Genomic DNA, 13,223 nt, shown 5'->3' on the forward strand with positions numbered 1-13,223 from the left:
TAGAATCCAGTGGGAAAGAAAGATGGTAATCACATAACCACACAAATATATTCAAAATGATATCAGTTCAGTTCAGTCGCTCAGCGTGTCTGACTCTTTGTGACCCCATGAATCGCAGCACACCAGGCCTCCCTGTCCATCACCAACTCCCAGAGTTCACCGAGACTCATGTCCATCGAGTCCGTGATGCCATCCATCCATCTCATCCTCTGTCGTCCCCTTCTCCTCCTGCCCCCAATCCCTCCCAGCATCAGAGTCTTTTCCAATGAGTCAACTCTTCGCATGAGGCGGCCAAAGTACTGGAGTTTCAGCTTTAGCATCATTCTTTCCAAAGAAATCCCAGGGCTGATCTCCTTCAGAATGGACTGGTTGGATCTCCTTGCGGTCCAAGGGAGCTATTAGAGCATAAAATAGGTGGGTTTGACATAGTTGTGAGGTGGGAGATCTGAAAGAAGTGGAGTTACTCGGTTGAAGAGTGGGGTGAGCCATTCCCTAGAGGCTGTGGCCAAGTACCAAAGCTCTATGATGGGGGACAGGGAAAGAGAGGGACAGGGAATCTGGAATAGAGTGAGGATGAGGCAGCAGGAGGGGCTAATATGAAGATGGGCAGCTGAGCCCAGATCATCCAGAGTCTCAAAGGCCATGTTCTTTAATCCTAAGAACAATGGGGCTGTGACTATGCTTAGTGGCTCAGTCTTGTCCAACTCTTTCCAACACCATGGACTGCAGTCTGCCAGGCTCCTCTGTTCATGAGGATTCTCTGGGCAAGAATATTGGAGGGGGTTGCCATGCCCTCCTCCAGGGGATCTTCCCAACCCAGGGATTGAACCCAGGTTTCCTGCATTGCAGGCAGATTCTTTTCCATCTGAGCCACAATGGGGAGCCATCAAAATGCTTTGGGGAGAAGATCGGAAAGGTGATCAGACTTCCATGTCAAAAATACTTACTTTGTTATTATAATAAGCAGCCTGTGAATTATTGGAGGTTCTCAAGCATTTAAAACTGAGATATGTTTTCTGTTTTATTTTATTAATGCAAGAACACTTAACATGAGATCTACTATCTTAACACATTTTCAGTTTACAATACATTATTGTTGGCTATAGACACAAATATTGTACAGATCTCTGGAACTTTTTCATCTTAACTAACATTGTATGGCTGTTGATTAAAAACTCCTCATTTTCTTCTTCTCTTAACCCCTGGTAACCACCATTCTAGTCTCTGGTTTTATGAATTTGACTATTTTAAATATCTCATATAAGTAGAATCATGAAATATTTGTCTTTCTATGCTCAGTTGCTCAGTTGTGTCCAACTCTTTGTGACCCTATGGAGTGTGGGCCTCTAGGCTTCTCTGTCCATGGGATTTTCTAGGCAAGAATGCTGGAGTGGACTGCCATTTCCTACTCTCTTTAGTCTTTCTGTACCTGGATTATTTAAGCATAATGTCCTAAGGGCCCACAATATTGTCAAATATTGCAGAATTTCTTTTTTTTAAAAGGCTGAAGAGTATTCCATTGTAAGGGTATACCACATTTAAAAAATCCATTCTTTTGTCAATGGGCATTTAGGTTATTTCTACCTCTGCTGTTGTGAATAGTTTTGCAATGAATATGGAAGTTCTAATACCTTTTTGAGATCCTAATTTCAGTTGTTTTGGATGTATACCCAGAAGTGGGATTGCTGAATCATAACAGTAATTCTATTTTTAAGTTTTTGAGAAACTTTCATAATATTTTCCACAGTGACTACACCATTTTACATTCCCACTAACAGTGTTCAGCTGTTCCAGTTTCTCTATATCCCTGTCAATTCTTATTGCCTTTTATCATAATAGTCATTCTGACAGGTATCAGATAATACCTTGTGGTTTTGATTTACAATTCCCAGGTGATCAGTGATGATGAACACTCACTTTTTCTGTATACCTGTTGACCATTTTTATATCTTTGAAGAAATATCTATTCAAGTCCTTAGCCCATTTTCTTTTTGGACAGTTGTTCAGTTCAATTCAGTTCAGTCGCTCAGTCATGTCCGACTCTTTGCGACCCCATGAACCACAGCACGCCAGGCCTCCCTTGGACAGGTGATGTTTACTATAAAACATTATTTTTTTTACAATGTTTTAAAAATGGGCTAAGCCCATTTTTGAAATCAGATTATTAGTGGGATGTTGTTGTTGTTGAATTGAAGGATTTCCTTGTATCTATTGGTAGATGAATTCTTTATCAGATATTTGATTTGCAAATATTTTCTCCCAATCCATAGATTGCTTTTCACTCTGTTGATTGTTGCCTTTGCTAAGCCGAAGTCTTTTAATTTGATGAGGCCCCAGTTTTTAATTTTGTTTTTGTTGCCTGTGCATTTGGTGTCATAGTCATGAAATCATTGCCAAAACCAATGTCATGAAGATTTTCCCCTATGTTTCTTCTAGGAGTGTTAGGTTTTTGAGGTTTCTATTTCAGTCTTTTTTTTTTTTTTTTTTAATGGCGTAAGAAAAAGGTCCAGTTTCATTCTTTTGAATGTGGACATTCAGTTTCCCAAAGTCATTTGTTGAAAAGACTATCCTTTCCACATTGTGTGTTCTTGAAATCTTTGTTGAAGATCAGTTGACTATATCTGTGTGAGTTTATTTCTGGGCCCTATTCTGTTCCATTGGTCTATTTGTCTTCATACTCATACCATACTTTTTTGATTGCTATAGCTTCATAATCTATTTTGAAATCAGAAAAGTGATGCCTCAACCTTTGTTCTTAAAATTGACTTGGCCATTTGTGACCTTTGGTGGTTCCTTATAAATTGTAGAGTTGTATCTCACATTTCTATAAAAATTGTCTTTGGAATTTTGATAAGGATTGCATTGAATCTGTAGATCACTTTGGGTACAGATGTTTTAGCAGTGTTAAGGTTCCAATACATGAATATGGGGTGTCTTTCCATTGTTTTTGCCTTTCTTAATTTTCTTCATCAATGTGTTATAGTTTTTAGTATGTAAATCTTTGACCTCCTTAGGTAAATTTATCTTTAAATATTTTATTCTTTTTGGTGTTAATGAAAATGTGATTGTTTTCTTAATTTCCTTTCTAGCTAGTGTATAAAAATGCAACTGGTTTTTGTACATTTATTTTGTATCCTGCAGTTTTACTGAACTCCTGTATCAATTCTAACATTTTTTTAAATGTCTGGAGTTTTCTGTATATGAGATCATGATATCTGAAAACAGGGATAATTTTAATTCTCCCTTTGCAATTTGCATGTATTTTATTTTTTTCTTATCTAGTTGCTCTGGAACTTCCGGTACCATGTTAAATAGAAGTAGTAAGACTGAGCATTCTTGTCTTATTCTTGATTTTAGAGGAAGAATTTTCATTTCGTCACCATTGAGTATGATGTTAGCTATGGAGTTTTCATATATAGTCTTTATTATGTAAAGGTATTTCCCTTTATTCCTAGTTTGTTGAGAGTTTTTATCATGTAAGAGTGTTGAATGTTGTCAAACACTTTTTTTCTGCATCTACTGAGACAATCATGTGACTTAAATTCTTTGTTCTGTTGATGTAGGTTATCACATTAATTGATTTTCTTATACTGAACTCCAGGAGATAGTGGAGGACAGGGAAGCCTGGTGTGCTGCAGTCCATGGGGTTGCAAAGAGTCGGGCACGACTTAGCAACTGAACAACAACAACAACAACAGCAACATACTGAACCATTCTTGCATCCCAGGGATAAATCCCACCTGGTCATATTGTATCAGTCTTTTAATGTGTTATTGGATTCTGTTTTGCTAGTATTTCACTGAGGATGTTTGCCTCTATATACATTAGTGAGTTAACACACGTATTGCAATTTTTAGGAACGGTGAGCGGTTGTTATAGCCAAAAACAAGTCACTAGGAGGTAGAAGTCTTTGCTATGAATTGCATAGTGTTGTATTTTATTTTTTACTTAAATGAACTAAATATAGTCATTCCTAAGACAGTAAAATGGTTGCTAAATTATGATAGAGAATGTAATAATGAAAGTTTCTTCTTTCAAAGAGAGTTAGGCACTAGGTGTAAATAAAACAGGATATTTTGATCCCACATTTTAATTTTGCTGCTTTGATCTTACCATTTTGACTCCATTACATTGATATCAACAACACTTTGATCCTTCTGCTTTTTACTTAACACCAATAACAAAAGTGAAAAGTATGATAGCTGTGTTTATTGATTTCTAGGTGCCAGACTCTGTTTTAGATGGTTTGCATGTATTTTCTCAATTTATAAGGTATGCACTATTATAACTTTGATTTTATAAATTAGAAAACAGAAACAACCAGGTCATCAGGTTAAACAACTTGATCAAGATAATTCACTCAATGATGTAGGATGTAGACAGTTAGCTCATGGAATACAAAGGTGATTAGAAGTATACAAACCATACAACTGGTTGACCGTTAATAATTACGTCAATGCTGGATTATCTGAGAGAAATTACTCATTATCATGAACCAACAAAGCAATCAGTTATTTTTTAATCAAGATCACAATGAATGTTATATATGTAAAGAATTAATAATAAATAACAATGACGGTTATTAAAACTTCACATTATAAAATATGTTATTTACAAAATTTAACAGAAGAATAAAATACTGACAAAACTGAGATGGCAAAATGTTTTACTTGATATGAAAAAAATGGTCATGAAAAGAAAATTTGGAATGACTGAAGTAACATTTGATGTATATAAAAATCTCATAAATGATAAAAGCTTCACTGCAAAACTTACCCCCCAAAGAAGTAATTACAATGAAAATAGTATAGAAAGTAAAAATAAAATAGAAAAATTAGAAATACTACAAGTGTATGTAGAAACTTGGTCAAAGAATTATAATGATTAAGTGAAATTTCGGAGAAGGCAATGGCAACCCACTCCAGTGTTCTTGCCTGGAGAATCCCAGGGACAGCGGAGCCTGGTGGGCTGCTGTCTATGGGGTCGCACAGAGTCGGACACGACTGCAGTGACTTAGCAGCAGCAGCAGTGAAATTTACTACACTGTGTCTTTCTCCATTAAAAATGTAGTTAAACTGGTGGTGCTAAACTATTTTATACCTATTTTTTTAATTTTTAGGTATATCTCATGAGCATCTATTATGTTGTCCTGTTCATCATGTTTATCTTACTAAAGTAAGATACCATGCTTAGTATGCTTAGTTTATAATTATTTTTTGAAATCAGATTTTTACTTTATCTTATTTGAAAAGTGAGAGAAAAAATGAACTGTTGAGGCCCATGTGCTACTTAGAGAAGAAGAGCTAAAAAGAAGTTGATCTTCCACAAAAATAAGTAACCCTTTTATTTCTGCCTGTAAATAACACAGATGCTTATTTGTTACTGGTACTGACTAGTCACATTATATTCAACAAATTCTATTGAATTGTAATTACTCCAATTATTTTGTAAATTGAAAATGAATTAATTTGTTGTTTTTTGACAGTGATTTATAATTTGACAGTTGGGAGAATTCTGATCAGCTTAAATGTATGTGATAAGTATTTGACAGAGAAGCCATCTCCTATTTTGACCATTAAAAAAATTCAGGCTTTTTGTTTCAAAAAGTGAGCTCACTTGTAGTTACAGTTAATTTATCATTGATAAAATATGTAGTAACAATTGGCATCTTTTATTTACACTTAGTGAAAAGTAATCCCATTTACAATCTGCAATGGGTTATTGCAAAACCAAGCATAATTTCCACTAATAAATTATGGGGACTGGAACAACTTATGAACGATGACCAAAAGATAGAGGTGCTAAATCTCTAGTTTAAAAAAGGCCATCTTTTAGAGAAAAAGTCTGCATTCTTGTGAAATGTTAAAATAAGTCCATACCTTTAGTTCTTAAACTGAATGCAGTCTTATATTAATTAGTCATAAACATTAGCTAGTGAAATGAAATGTAATACATCAGTGGAGAGGACAGCTTGAAAACTGTGGGATACTGTATTATTCTACTGTCTTAGATCAACAGTTCCAAGATCTATATAAAAGTAGAAAAATCTTAAATTTTGTATATAGAATAAAACTTTTAAAAATTAAATCAATCTTATGCATGTTGTTTATGGTTGTGTATATTAAGTCTGACTGATGGTGACTGCAGCCATGAAATTAAGAGATGCTTGCTCCTTGGAAGAAAAGCTATGACTAACCTAGATAGCATATCAAAAAGCAGGGAGATTACTTTGGTGACAAAGGTCTGTCTGAGCAACTGAACTGATTGATATTAAGGCTAGTCAGTACCAGCATAATGGTTAAGAGGACACTCTCTGAAGCTTGACAGCTTAGATCTAACTTTTTGATTTCTCATTCATTAGCTATAGAACCTGTAAACAATTGGGAAAATTACTTAACCTTTTTGAGCCCTGGTTCCCTCACTTCTAAAATGGGGGTAATAATAATTCTGCTCCATTGGATTGTTGTCAGAATTAGATGTGTTAATATACCTAAAAAATTCCACCTGTTTTTGTTGTTGTTATAATTTTACTAGCTACAGGTGAAAAATTTGTGGGCTATTACAAATAACCTTCTTTACAACTTAACATTTAGTTAGTGTTTGGAGAATATCCTTTTCTGCCTGAATTATTCTTAATCCCTCTGTGTGTGTTACTCCAGAAGGCCTGCTAGTTAACTGTTGGCTCTGTGTGGTTATTAAGATTATAAAGTGTAGCTACTCATATTATTATGTGGTTGTTGTCTAGTTGCTAAATCATGTCTAACTCTTTTGCGACCCCATGGACTATAGCCCACCAGACTCCTCTGCTCATGGGATTTCTCAGGCAAGAATACTGCAGTGGGTTGCCATTTTCTTCTCCAGGGGCTCTTACCGTCCCTGGGATTGAATCCGTGTCTCCTGCATTGGCAGGCAGATTCTTTACTGCTGAGCCACCAGAGAAGTCATTATATTGTGATAGGAATCTAGTATTACAGGTATTAAAACAGCAGCACAAGAGAATAACTAATTCTGAGAAGATCCTTGTAACTATGTGACCTTGGTGAAATACTTTCTCTCATGTCTTGGCTTGTTTAAAAATGTTTCAAGTCGCGTAAAATGCTGGCATTGGATTAAATCCCTAATTTCCTTCTTAAGCTTCAGATTTGTAGTGCTCTTTCTTCTGTCTGAAATTCTCTCCCTTACATGGCTGGTCCCACATTAATGATGCCATGCCTGCTTGGACACCTGTAGGCTGGGCCAGTGTAAAGTGGATCGTATATTTTTAAGCCACTCAGGGTTGTCAGTGGAAACCACAGTATAAGGGGTAAAGACATCCAGAGTGAAGTTTGCAATATTATGTGCAATATTAATATAGAAGCAGAGCTGAATGACAAGATGACTTGATGAAAAGAAGGGACCACCCAAACTCCTGTGGTGCTGAATACTAATAGGCATAGACTAACATCTTACTGAACTGTTCTTTTTTTAGGTAACATATTCCAGACAGAAACTGCTGGGAATTTTTACCTTTAACTTTCATCTTCACTATTCTTGTCTTCTCCATTTATAAAAAGGTACTGCGTAAAGGGTTATTTGTTACCAGTGTAGAGTGTTACCACTATCAAGGACCCACCGTTTTTTAAAGTACTTTTCTGGGTATTGAATAAATATTTGCCAGTGTTCTAAATGCCAGGGCCTCTTGAGAACTTAAGAGGAATGTTGCGTAGGCAGGGATGGGGGAGGGCAACTTGCTGAGCCGCAAGTTTTGGAGGTTTAGGCTGAATGTCTTCAAAACATGTACCACATCACTATTGCTTTAACTGTTACTGTGTTGGTGGCCGCATATCCCTCAAGCTGCCTTGTTTGACACTTGAAACGTGAGAATTCTTTTCTCCTTTGAGTTTTGCTCTGTGTTTGAAAAGGGAATCATTTAAATGTAGGTCTGTGAGGGCACGAGAAGGCAAGCAGTTGACCTCACAATGAGAGCTCAGCAAGTTGCTTCGTGTTTTCCATTCAGAGCTGTCTCCTCTCTGTCAGCTCTTTTGAAGCACCTATAAAACAAAATAGGCTCATTAACTATGAAGGGGTAAGTGAAGCTGGCAGTTGCACCTATTCAAATAGGTTTTCCTTTTTAGATATTTGCCCTCCAGAAAAAAGAACAGTCAGAAGACAAATGCCTCCCTTATCCTTGTCTATACATGGCCTCCCTTTTGGGGTAAGTGAGGTCAGTCAGGATCTGGGGTTGTGGGTATTTTGCTTCAGATCTGTCGCTAACCTGGTCCATGAGGTTATTGTCATGGTGAAGAGGCAGGATGAGCTTGTCACCATCATTTCATTCAGTAAGTTCGCATATAAGGATAATGACTGTATCTCTTTCTAAACAATCAAGGGCAATGCTTCATGACACAGACTTGTCTTAGCTGTGCAGTCTTGCTGACAGGAACAAGCAATAGTTCTGGCCTGTGGACCAGCTCTTCCCATCCATAGATTCTCCTCTTTTCATGGAGCTTTCAGTGCAAATTTGATTCCTTTTCTGAACCTACTGCATTCACATTTTAATGAGCTTAGAGGGATGCCAAGATACATAAGAGGTGGTTTTTAACCCTCGAAATCTTAGCCAGTAAATGAGGTAACATGTGATGATGTTCAATAAATCACCACGAAAATGTGAGGCGATTTGAGACTATCCTTGAAAGAAATATGGGAAATGTTTCTATGGTTTCTAGTTGTAGAATAGTTTGAGCAAAGGCACAGAGGTGTTTATAGTTAGGGGACAATCTTTTTGGTCCTGACTTTATTTGGCCTATTTGATACTGTTGACCCTTGGCTTTATCTTGAAATATTCTCTTGGTTTCATGACACCACACTCCGCTGAGTTTCTCTCTGCTTTTATGACAGCTCTTTTCAGTCTTACCCCCAGGTTCTATGACCAAATGTAGGCTGATGATGCCTTACCATGCCTCTAGCCAGACTGCTTTCTCAAAAGTCAGACCTATATAGCTAACTGTCTTTTGTACACACCCACATATCCAACTCTTATTTAAGTACCTTAAATCTAGCATGGCCAAAAGTGAACTCCTTATTTTTCTCCCTAATTATGTATCTTCCTTAGTGTTTCCTTTTTCAGTGAATAATATACATCTAGTTATTTAAGTCTGAAACATGATTTAATCTTTGACTCCTCCTTCCCTAATACCCTCCATATGATAAATCCTCATGCCTTTTATATTAGTTTCTCAGTAACTCCTGAATTTGTCCAGGTATCTTGGTCTCCATTGTTACCTCCTTGGGCCAGCTCTCCATTATCTTCTACTTGAATGACTACAGTAACCACCTGCCTTCAATATGTCCTCCAGCTAATTTTTCCTTTACATTGTAGGCAGAGAAATCTTTCTAAAGCACAAATGTGGTCATTATTTTCTTACTTTAAAGTTCTCTAATAGCTCTCTTTTGTCCTAAGGATAGTGTTAAGATCCCAAAATAAGGCTACTGTTCTTTCTTGTTCTGGTCCTGCTGGCCTTTCTTGCCTCAAGTCTTGCTCCCACCACTTAAGCTCTCTGAGCTTCAGCCATTTTGAAGTGCTCTTACAGTTTGTGGACTCCCCAGATGAGTTTTCCCATCTCCAGGACTTTGTGTACACTGTTCCTGAGCTAGCACCCTCTTCTCCCTTGCTCTTCCTCTGGTCTCAGCTGGAAAATCAGTGTTCATACTGAATTCTCATGGCCTGTTCACTTGTCTATATCCATTTAGGTTTGTCAATACCTCTTCTAGAGTATGGAATATTTTAGATATTCAGTAGATACTTTGTGGATGAATTGGTTAGTGATAACGCGTGGGATGTCTTTAAGGATGGCAGATGCCCTGGCTTGACTGGAATGTAGGCATTATATGAAGGACAGAAGTGAAAGATATGAAAGGTGTTTGGGTGTCTTAGGTTGGGTTCCGTGAACATAAATTCTGAGATAAAGATTTCAGTATAGAAAGTTTATTGGGAAATGTTCTTGGGGTCAGCTCCTAAATTACACTTTATTAGGCCATGAGATGCTATTGAAGGTATTTCACAAAGAAGTGATGTGACTTGGAGCTGAAATTAGGAAGATTAATCTGGCTGAGGTATGTAGATTGGATTAAAGGTAGAGAAGTTGGAGACAGGGAGGACAATGGGAAAGTTTTTAAATGGCCCAGGTGAGAAAATAGGCCTGAACAAGGGTGTTGGCAGTGAAACTGAAAAAAGGGAGGTGGTTATTTGCAAGAAATATAACAATGCTAGAATCCACAGGCTGTGGGACTCTTGGAAGAGTAAATATGGGATATATGGAATAAGAAGGAGACTGAAAAGTAAGTCCAAGGTTTTGAGCCTCACTGAAATGTAAGAATGCTGGTACTGGTGATGGAAGTTGAATAAGAACATAGTCTTGATGGTAGACTAGATTTGTTGAATTTGCAGTATGGCAGCCACTCAAGTAGCAGTGACCTACAGGCCACTGGGCAAGGATGATGACGTTCTAAGTGGTGTTCAATGGTTCAAGATGGGGCAGCAAGGTAGCAGTGCACATCACATGTTCAGGGGACCATGGGAAGATCAATTTGGCTAGAAGAGAGAATTGATTGATAGAAATATTGGTAAAAAAGTTGGAATATTGACTGTGGAGGTACTTAAATGACAGGCCAAATAGCAGTGGGGTTTAGAGGAGTTCTGGAGATTTCTTATAAAAATTGCCTTCTTTTCTGAAGTTTGATCCTATCTACTGTCTGAATGTGGGTCTCCATAAACCCAAAGAACTAGAGCTCTTCACTTGAGAGACGCTCTGTTTTTTACACTGAAGTAGTTCTGAAGATTACTGGTCATTGACATTCTTTTTCATGGAGATTATATGAAGACACGTTAAAGGAAAGTCCAGTCTTCATGCGTTTCTGAGATTTTTATATTCAGTCTTTGTTTAGCTTTCATGAGGCACAAAGAATCTGTGGCCTAATTGGTCAGCTGATTTACTGGCTCACCCTGTAAAGTAAATACTGTATATCTGCAAGTGGAAAGTCAGTATGTGTAATCTAGCTGCCTAGTCACGCCTGCCCAAATGCTGTTGAAAACTTTGACCAAGGGCTATAAAACTATCAAGAGCCAGGGCCCAAGCCTGCTTCCACACCAAATAGCTCGTTATTGAAGCTATTGTGAAGATAACAGGGCATGCATTTGACTTGCTGGGATACCTTCTTTGCTACAGAAGCATCTGGCAGAGCTGAAAAACTTTGTGTTACATAATTTTGCATTTGTTGTTTTTTTATTTATCCTCTAGTTCAGTTTATTTGATATCAAAACTTACCCTACTCTCCTTTAAGCACACTCATAGAATATAAAGTGTATCTTGATATCAGTGCAGTGAATTCAAAATGAAATCTTCAGACTGGCACTCAAATCATTAAAAAGACAAAACAAATCCAAAATTTCTTTGCTGTTGTTGAGCAGATGTTTGATTTTGACCCTCCTCCAAGATGATCATGGGCTTCCCTGGTGGCTCAGATGGTAAAGAGTCTACCTGCAATGCAGGAGACCCAGGTTCAATCCCTGGGTTGGGAAGATCCCCTGGAGAAGAAAATGGCAAGCCACTCCAGTATTCTTGCCTGGAGAGTTCCATGGAGAGAATTCCATTCTTGCCTAGAGAATTCCCACCAGAGGAGCCTGGCGGGCCACAGTCTATGGGGTTGCAAAGAGTCAGACACTACTGAGCGACTTGCACTTCACTTCACTTTACTTGACTTCATTTTACTTCAGTTTCATCCCAGAGTATTTAAAGCATCTCTTGGAAAAAGGATGAGAATTGCTGCTGAAGGGTTAACCTTTTTTGTTTTTTTGAACAGGAGGAAGTAAATGATACGTACCAAAGCCCCATGGTTACTTTTGGAATGGTCTGCTAGATTTGACCAGCACTTGGAGCCTATACACTCCAATGATTTGCAAACAATTACCTCTGCTAAGGTAAAGTGGCCTGACCATGTTTGTAGCTTTCTGCACAGCTAATTGCATGAGCTTTCACTCAACAGAAGAAAACATGTCAAATCTTGACACATTAAAAAAAAATAAGCATGTTATTAAGTTGCAACTGATATTCAACAGTGCTACATAAATCTCTGAGAAGCAAAGAAGGGAGTATTTACTCTTTTATTCATTGTTCAGCTTTGCCCAGTTGATTTTATGCTTCAGTCCACAGAAATGTTTGCTGTACTGTAAAGGCTTTTGATATTTATATTTTATATTTTACTGTTCTTTGGATGTTTGGTCTAAAGAAGGTACAATTCAGTGATCCAAAGATGAATTACATAAGGGCTGTATGTTGTGTTTTCAAACAGAAATCTTAATTGCTTAATACCTTACTTATTCCATTTAGATCCTTCCTGAATCTGGGCTAATTTTCATGGTTTCTTAGCCATCTCTAGTATAAACTTTTCATTTCTTCCTTATTTACCTTGGCTAGAGATAAAGAAGAGTCAACTTCAGAGCTTATGATGTAATGTTAGGAATGCTGAGGAGACTTCTTTATTTTCCAAATTAACTCTCATAAATAAATATACATATATATATATATATATATATATATATATATATATTTAGTAGTAATATTCTTTTAACAGGCACCGAAGATCTTAATGTTCTTTACTCACCTATGGTTTCTATTAGCCTCATCCCTGGTAGATAGGATTTTTGGTTTACTGACATGTTTAAAAAAAGAAGCACAGAAAATATCCATGGCCACAGGGAACTAACCACTGACCTGCAATGAAGTGGTTAGGCCTGTGAGCTTTGGTGTCAGACTGATTTGGGTTGCAGACCTGGTACCACCACTTTCTACCTGTGTGACTTGGGCAGTTTCCCTCTCCAAGACTCAGTCTCTTCATCTTTCAAATAGGATAGAAATGCTCATGTCATAAAATGAGATAATATCTGTAAGCATATAAAGCATTTAGTGCAGTGTAAGGCCACAGTAAAAAGTATATAATAGGTGCTCAGGAAATGTTATCATCATTACTACTGAAATATCGAGGCATTAAAAAGTACCTTTCTTGGAAAAAGGTAACACCGATTTGGTAACACTAAGCTATGATGTTTGTTTGTTAAGATGTTTGCAGGCATGCCTTAGATTTTCACCTGAGGCATGAAATTCCATCATAGGAGATTAATGTGAACTCCTTGCTCCTGAACCTCACTTAACACTTTTGAATCCAAACTGCTCCTGCAGCTTTGCCTT

General features: G+C 37.3%; 1 long non-coding RNA gene across 3 annotated transcripts in view; it reads left to right on the forward strand.

Moving 5' to 3' along the window:
• The window catches only part of LOC109566091 (uncharacterized), a 476,832-nt gene that overhangs the window by 153,900 nt on the left and 309,709 nt on the right, over positions 1-13,223 (forward strand). For all 3 annotated transcript variants that reach the window (XR_011569249.1, XR_011569250.1, XR_011569252.1), the window contains exon 3: positions 11,839-11,956. This is a non-coding gene — a long non-coding RNA (uncharacterized lncRNA). The remainder of the gene's footprint in view (positions 1-11,838; positions 11,957-13,223) is intronic.

The sequence above is a fragment of the Bos indicus genome, chromosome 11 (genome assembly GCF_029378745.1).
Source record: "Bos indicus isolate NIAB-ARS_2022 breed Sahiwal x Tharparkar chromosome 11, NIAB-ARS_B.indTharparkar_mat_pri_1.0, whole genome shotgun sequence".
NCBI classification, from domain to species: Eukaryota; Metazoa; Chordata; class Mammalia; order Artiodactyla; family Bovidae; genus Bos; species Bos indicus.